This window comes from Monodelphis domestica, chromosome 5 (assembly GCF_027887165.1).
Source record: "Monodelphis domestica isolate mMonDom1 chromosome 5, mMonDom1.pri, whole genome shotgun sequence".
Lineage (NCBI taxonomy): Eukaryota > Metazoa > Chordata > Mammalia > Didelphimorphia > Didelphidae > Monodelphis > Monodelphis domestica.
Genome location: NC_077231.1, coordinates 45,274,490 through 45,283,248, shown reverse-complemented (window position 1 = coordinate 45,283,248; position 8,759 = coordinate 45,274,490). Strand labels below are relative to the sequence as shown.

The 8,759-nt window shown below is 38.8% G+C and overlaps 1 long non-coding RNA gene across 1 annotated transcript; it reads right to left on the bottom strand.

The window, feature by feature from the left end:
- Positions 1 to 442: 442 nt before the first annotated feature.
- On the bottom strand, positions 443 to 8,438 carry LOC103103733 (uncharacterized). Its single transcript, XR_472297.3, has 3 exons — positions 7,528 to 8,438; positions 7,214 to 7,440; positions 443 to 1,564 (listed from the first exon to the last, which is right to left on the bottom strand). It is a non-coding gene; the product is annotated as an uncharacterized LOC103103733 (long non-coding RNA).
- Positions 8,439 to 8,759: the final 321 nt, after the last annotated feature.

Genomic DNA, 8,759 nt, shown 5'->3' with positions numbered 1-8,759 from the left:
CTCATGCCCATAGCATGGAGAGAAGGGTACGAATGCCAGAAATGTGGGGGAGGAAACAAGATGTGGCCACTGATTAGATATCTAGGGTTAGGGCAAATGAGACTTCTAAGATGATGAGAAGGTTGTGAACCTTGGTTATTAGAAGGATGGAAGTGCTCTTGACAGAAGGCGGAAAGATAATGTAGTGAGATCTGGAATGAAGATTACAACCTATTTATTTCTGCTCACCCTGTTTGACTTGTTCTTTCCCACCCAAAGCAGTGGAGTAGGAGTCTTATTCATAAGACAATGCCCCAAGATTACAGAGCTTGCCTGCTGAGGGATGCCTTCTGGAGCCACCAAATGATCTTGAGGGGGACAAGTCATGGGAATACTGGGACAGGGAGTTTTTTCTGCAAAGCCAATAAGGTGCCAGGACTGGGGTAGGTTATATAGCTACAGACATCAGAAATGGGAGAAGGTTGAGTACAGGAATGCTGTGCCATAATGGATGATGGGAATCATATGGTTGTGTTAGAGAAGACAAGCCAGCAATCAGTTCTCATCGAGATGTTGGATGTGACCTCTTCTCCCATCTTTGAATTGGCCACTCATATCTCTTAATGTCCTACAAACACCTTCTGGGAGGAAAGACCCAGTGCTGAGAGGAAATTTTGTTTAGCTAAAACCTTTCATCAGCAAAAGAGACAAAGACAATAAACTAGGAGTGTAATTAAAAAAAAAATCCTTACCTTCTCTCTTAGAATCAATACGGTGTATTGGTCCCCAGGCAGAAAAACAGTAAGGGCCAGGCAATGGAGGTTAAGTGACTTGCCCAGGGTCACACAGCTAGGAAGTATCTGAGACCAGATCTCCTATTTCTTGCCTTGGTTCTCAATCCATTGAGCTACTTAACTGCCCCCTTGAGAGTGGATTTGTTTTTGGTTTTGTTTTTAAGAAAAATCCAAAAACATCAAGCAGCCAAGTTGTAAGGATTAATTTTTTTTTATGATTTTCACATTTGAGGCCCCTTTCCAAGCATTCCTAGAAATGACTTAAAGCCTCTTTTGCATGTGGCTGGTTTCATCGAATGTGCCCTATTGGTTATTTTTTTTAATCTTCTCATATTCATAAATTCAGCTGCGTTTTCTTGCAGGAAGAACATCAGCAGGCAAGGGCTACCGACAAATTTTTCTTTCAGGGAAAGAAAATTGACTCTTGGGTTCAACTCAACAAAATGTACAACAATCTTCTCTGCATTTCCATCTCACACACTTTTGCAAATCCTTATTGGCAGATACAGTTGGACTGAAGCACTTCCTGTACCACAAGTACAGTTTACATGAAATTACAAGGAAAATATCACCAGATCTTAAAAGCTCTTCTTTAAAAAAAAAGAAAAAGAAATTAGGCTGGTAGCTTGGGAGAGATTTCACAAGGGTTGGATCAGGTATTATCTCACATTTCCCATGGCAATGCCAGTTATGATGAAAGGTTGTTTGGAAATGTTTCATTTTCATCAAAGAGGTCCTTGGGAAGAGCAGAGTTGTGGGTGTTTCCCATTGCCGGAGGCCTCTGAGCCCTTCTGAAAGAACAAGATAAGGTAAATTCTAGTTTATAGAATCTAGACTGTAAAATTACTACACTGCAAAATTGCAATATATTCCTAAATTAAGGAATTTTTTCCTGCCCTTCAAGTTGTTCAAGTACCTGAGGCACTTAACCTGGAGCAAACATTTCAAGACAGTCTAGACCAGATATCTTGTGTCTTGATAAGCTAGCATCCCTGTGGCTCGCAAGATTTCCCAACAACAGGGCTTTAGAGTCATTTTCTCGCTTCCCAGGAATCCACTTCCAGTGGTTCCACTAGAAATTGACTTCTGACAGATGGTGGGGAACTAGCAAATCTAGAATGTGAAACCAGAGAAAAGAAGGTGTTTTAAATATACTGCAGATGTGGCTTTGGTTTTATTTGGTGTTTGGGGATGGGTTGCTTTTATTTTCCTTAAATTGTACTCCTGAGTTCATTGACTTGTTCAATTTAATAAACATTTATTCAGCACCTACTATGTGCCAGACACTGTACTAAGCAGTGCAGTACTAAAGGGGTCAGCAGGCAGTCCCTGCCCAGAAGGAGTTTCTGATCTAGTGAGGGAGACAACAGATAAACACATATGTACAAAGGCTAAATAGGAACTAATGAAGAGAGGGAAGGCACTGAAAGTAAGAGAAGTCGGGGAAGGCTTCCTGTAGAAGATGAGATTGTCTTGGGGATCACACAACTAGGAAGTGTCTGAGGCCCAATTTGAACCCAGTACCTCTTGACTCCAGGTCTGGTGCTCCATCCACTGATGTACCCAGCAGTCCCTTAACTACCTTTTCGAAGAGAATATTTCACTAAGATCATGGTAGTAAGAACAGTTGGTACAAGGTATCTTCCTGAAAGCTTTTGACACTCTCTTCCACCAGAACATTTAGAATTTAAGGGAAAGCGGATTCATACTAAGGGAATACATGTGGCAGAGAAGTAATTCATGCCTCCTAGCAGTTCTTTTGCTAGAGACCTCAAGATACTCTCCTGAAGTATGGTATACTTTTTCTGCTAGACTCTTGAATCTTTCTTTCCTCTCCTCATCCAATCCAATCTCTTGGACACTGATGCCAAGCACTTCTGCCCTGGGGACAATGCTGGGACAACTATAGGAATAGGTTAAGTTCAAAATCCTCCTCATCTTTTGACAGTTTAAAGGTCTTTCTCTGGCCATGGAAGAAGAAAGAGAATTAGCCCAATTATGAGTCATTCTTCTCCCCCACCAAAAGAGTACCTTCCCAGGGGATTGATTGTCTGCAGTGCTGTCTCTTGCTCATCACCTGCTCCCATCTCTGGGCTGTGAACTGCTCATCTATTTTGTAGAAGATCCATAGACCACATTAAGTCTTCCAGGCAACATGATCATACTTCCTGTCAAGCCTAAGGAAATGTCTATGCCTTGTTCACACCTAGTAAACAACTGACATGTGTTTTCACCTGATAAACATTGGACATAGTATCTAATCACTTACTTTATTTTTTTTTATTTTTATTTAATTAATTAATTTAGAACATTTTTCCGTGGTTACATGATTCATGTTCTTTCCCTGCCCTCCCCCCCCCCATAGCCAACGGGCAATTCCACTGGGTTTTACATGTGTCATTGATCAAGACCTATTTCCATATTATTGATATTTGCACTAGGGTGATCGTTTAGAGTCTACATCCCCAATCATATCCCCATCGCCCATGTGCCAATCACTTACTTTAAATGGGGATGGAGTTATTTAATTATTTTACTGAACTTTCATTTTTGTAATACAATTCATATAGCCACTTTCTTGAAGCCTTCTCTCTCTATCTACAGATAGATCAAAAGCCTATTTACATTAGAAAAGAAGATGAATCCTGCTAGTGCTGGGAAGTCTTGGGATTGTGCCCTCAATATTTGGGGTCATTTTTCACCCAGAGCACATTGGGAAAGTAGATGACAAGTCAGCCAACTTAAAATCTTGAGATCATACTAAATCAGAACTTATCACCTTCTATTACCTCAGTCATCTATTCCATCTATTCCAATTCTAACTCATTTTAAAGATGAAAAAATGACGATTCAGGAAGGAAAAATTATTTATCCAATTTTATCCTGTCCCACAATAAGTGGCAGGGTTGGGATTTGAACCCAGGTCCTCCAACTCTAAATCTCATGCTCTTTCCACTAAACCACCTGCTTCTCAATCTTTTCTAAGCTCTATTTTTTACATACTGAGAAGCCACAGACCTCACCTATCTTTTGCTGGAGTACAAAATCCAAAAATATTTGATGGTACTCCTGAGAAATACTGTCTTCTCTTTTCATCAGTCTGAGATACAGGTTCAGGGGACCAGTAACTTACCAGGTTGTACAAGGGGAGTAGTAGCCTCTTCTGACCACTAGAGGGCATTTACAGCATTCACCATGGAGCCATCTCTCTGGACCAGAACAATTTAGAACAACGTGCTACACCAGGATTTTCCTGGAGAAATGGACATTTCTTTAGATTTTAGAGTCTAGATTTATGATTTGTTCACCCTAGAAACTTCTAGTATGGGCATTATTTCCAGGAGTACAGCTTGACAACTTGCCTAGAGACATTATAATGTTGCCTGAAGCAGTTGTTTGTGGTCACTGAGATTAAATTAGTTCACATAGCTGGTACATGTCAGATGTGCAACTTGAATTGGTATCTTCCTGATGACCAGGCTGGCAATCTCATCTAGACACCACCAACTGTGCCCATCTTTGCAGAGAAAAATGACAAAAAGGTCTCCGAACATGTGTGTATAGATTGTATTTTTTAAATTTGATTTATTTGATTTTTAAATTTTTCCATGTTTATATGATCCATATTGCCCTCCCCCCAGCCTAGATTGTATTTCTTATTGTTGCATCCTTATAAATGCAACCATATCTCTAAGGCAACTTTCCAGGTGAAACTTCATCCCTACTTTTGTTCTCAGTCACAAATCTGTCATTAGTGTATTTTCTCTCAATCAATTGATAGATTAGTATAGTAGAGAATGCTAAGGGTGTAGATGAAGTACACAGGCGTTAGAAAATACATATTCTTTATATGTACTATATATATACATTCTTTTAATATAAATATACATATAATATAGAGGATAAATGCCCATTCTATAAATTTTATAAAGAGTATAGAGAATATACATTAATTGGTTGTTTTCCTTCATACTCAAGAGGACCAAAATGGCATCACTGGTGATGTCTTTTGACTCATGAATAAATTAGACTTAAGTGAAGCAGAATTGTATAAAGTCATCAGCCTCACTCACTCTTCCAGAGTCATCAAAGTCCAAGTCCAATGGTAAGACCAAAGTCAAGACAGGATGGCTTGGCATTCAGCAGATGACCTTGGTTTCTTTAATGTCTAACCAAGTTCTAAGTTCTCCATAGCTCCTATTTTCACCACCTGCATGGTCATTGGAACAAATTATCCTCGTCTACTCTCGTCTTTCTTCAGGGCCTGGGGAAGACACCCCACTAACTTGCTGATAGATTTTAGACCTATTGGACACTCTCAACCTGGCTTAACCTACCTGCCAAGATGGTTTACCCAGGTATGCTGCTATGCATGCTACAGCTTCTTGCAACCATAGCTGAGAGCTCAGTGGCTGGTGGATAGTAAAGAAGGAAAGCAGCCCTGAAAATTCTCATCAAACCCTTACACCACAAGTACTAGTCTTCTCTAAATACCTCATATATCCCAATAGTTAGATAGATAGATAGATAGATAGATAGATAGATAGATAGATAGATAGATAGATAGATAGATAGACAGACAGACAGATGAATAGATGGATGGATAGACAAACAGACAGTCAGATAGATAGATAGATAGATAGATAGATAGATAGATAGATAGATAGATAGATAGATAGATGGATGATAGATAGATGGATAGACAGACAGTCAGATAGATAGATAGATAGATAGATAGATAGATAGATAGATAGATGATGGATGGATAGACAGATAATAGAGAGAGAGAAAGGAAGAAAGAAAGGAAGGAAGGAAGGAAGGAAGGAAGGAAGGAAGGAAGGAAGAAAGAAAGAAAGAAAGAAAGAAAGAAAGAAAGAAAGAAAGAAAGAAAGAAAGAAAGAAAGAAAGAAAGAAAGAAAGAAAGAAAGAAAGAAAGAAAGAAAGAAAGAAAGAAAGAAAGAAAGAAAGAAAGAAAGAAAGAAAGAAAGAAAGAAAGAAAGAAAATACACATATATATATTTTCTATACACTCTCTAATCTATATCCTATAGAACATGCTTATATTCTCCATTCCCCCTATATATTATATATACATATATATATACATATATATATATATGTAATCTATTTTTGTTGATGTTGAGTTATTTCAGTTGTCGGACTCTTTGTGATCCCATTCTTTTTTTTTTTTTGGAAAATTTTATTTAATTAAGAATATTTCCCCATGTTTACAAGATTCATGTTCTTTCCCTCCCCTCCGTCAACCCCTCTCCCATAGCTGACACTGTGATCCCATTTTTGACAAAGATGCTGGCAGGATTTGTCATTTCCTTCTCCATCTCATTTTACAATTGAGGAACTGAGGCAAATAGGGTTAAATTACTTGACTGGGGTCACGCAGCTAGCAAATGTCTGAGACTGGATTTGAATATAGAAAGATGATTTATCCAGAACTATATCCACTGTGCCATCTAGCTACCCATATGTAATTTACACCCTATGTATATTATATGTACAGAGAGAGTATATATATTCTCTGTTGACTATATATATGTAATCCAAAGAATATATTTTTTCATTCTGTGTATGTGCATGTATACTAGAGAGTAGGAAGTCTCTCTGAACTAGTTAGTATGAAAAGAAAAACAAAGATCTTGGCGATACTTCTTTAGAAGGCACTTCTTTGATAGCACTGGAATAATAAAAATATTCATAAAAAATTCTCCACAGGATCTAGCTTTTGATAGTCACTTCCCAGTCGTTCTAATTAAGAATATTAATAATGCTCCAATCCAACAAACCTTTATTGAGTTCCTACTCACGTAAGGCACTGTGCTAATTGATGAGGACCCAAAGACAAAAAGAAAAACAGTCCTTGAGCTCCAGAAGTTTCATTTCTACTGGGAGGATACAGTTCTGAAAATTGATACTATACATTATAACACTTCCTATGTGCTCATTCTCTCACCTTCCCTCTACTGTATTGGAAGATTAGGTTCCTAAAGGAAAGGACACTATTTTTCACCTCCAAGTTTTCAGTGTAACCCTCAAATTCAGTGTTCCAGAGGTCCCCATCAAGTTCACTTCTGAAGAGTTGTGGCTTCTAGTATTATCACTCATGAGTGCCCATGTGGTGTGCTCCCTCAATATCCAACAGCCAGTTGACATCCAGTAGCTTTTACAAAAGGGCTGTTTAATGAGAAGGCATCAGAAGGGCAAAAATTGGACATCCCCAAACTGGAGCTTGCTTTCTGCACACACAAGTCCCCTGAAGACAATGAGTTCAGACTTAAAGTACAAAGAAATATATGTAGGAAATGTGGGACTGAGAGGTACCTCAAGACTCCTGGCTCTAAGGGTCCTTTTTTCTCTTTCCATAGTCCCTACCAAATTTACTTCTGAGCATGCTACAGACAATGGATGAGTCACTCCTTGCTCACCTGAGCTCACTAGAAAGAAGCGGTGGCTTAGCATTCTCTTGCTGGGTTGGGCCAGGCAGGTGGCTTTACTACAATGGTGGCTCCTCACTGGACTTAACTCATACTGCTACAAGATCTTGGTAGTCTCTGTAACTTACTCCAGCTGCCAACAGAATCTCGGATGATTTTGATGGATCTTCTGAAGTCATTGGTTGCCTGGGCATTCTTTTCTCCAGATATGAATTCACCTAAGAGCAGAAATAATAAATATAGAAACCCCCCCAACAGAATTGGCACGTGCTCATAGAATGACCAGGTGGAGGACATTCACTCACAACAGTTCTGCCTCCTTCACCACCAAGAAGCAAAAGAGAACCAAAGGGCCAAAGGAAGGGTCCATCAATCCTTTTGTATGAGAACTCAGTTCTAGATGAATGTCTCCTTAGGCATCAGTTCTTCCAGCTTCTCAGCAAACCACAAGTGTCTTCATTACCCAACAAGAAACCATAAGTCCTTCATGGCTGGACATGGGCCCATCAAGCCTCCAAGTATTAGATTAGAATCTTGTATTCCATGTTCCAGTTCCATGGTCTATTTGCTGTTTGTAGAACTTAAATGTTTCATTTCCTGCCTCTTTGCCCCTTATAAACCCCACATTCTTGTAATTAATACTATTACACATATTTTTTCTAGGTTTCTAGAAGGGAAAATCTGGGCATTCTCTGAGGCCAAGGTCTTTATTGCTCAGGCCCTCCATTATATAGGCATGATAATTTGATGAGGGAGTGACCAAACAAAACTTGATGCTGTTAGGAAGATCAAGAAAGGCTCCCTGTAGGAAGTGGCACATGACCAGAGTCTTAAAGGTAATTAGGGATTCACAGAGATGGATGTGAGGAGGGAATTAATTACAAGAATGTGGGGTTTATAAGGGGTAAAGAGGCAGGAAATGAAACATTTAAGTTCTACAAAAAGCAAATAGACCATGGAACTGGAACATGGAATACAAGAAAGGGAGAGAGAAGGGAAGAGAATAAGCATTAATATAGTATCTACTATATGGTAGATACTAAAAGTCTTATGAATAATATCTCATTTGTTCCTCACAGACATCTAAGACACATTTCTCCATTTTACCACTGATGAAACTGAGGCGAACAGAAGTTAAATGACATGCCCAGGGTCATACAGCTAGTAAAGTCTGAGGCTGAATTTGAACTTAGGTATTAAACACCCTTGGGCAGTTTCCCTCATTTTAAAATGTACTGCAAAGACTAGGACCTAATTTCAAGAATAAGAGTCCATACATTAATATTATTCAGTCACCAACTAGGAGAAGCTAGATTCACTATCACCTACCAAGAGATCTAGCTTGGAATCCTCTTCAATCAACAGACATTCAACCACTCACAAGTTGCTTTACTTTTGGAGCCTCTTTTCTCATTTTCAAATTGAGAATACTCATGTTTGTACTACTTGTCTAATATAATCATTCTGAGGAAAGTCCTTTTGGAAACCTTAGAGTCCTATACAAATGAGTTTCTTTTTATCAATATTATTGGATGTT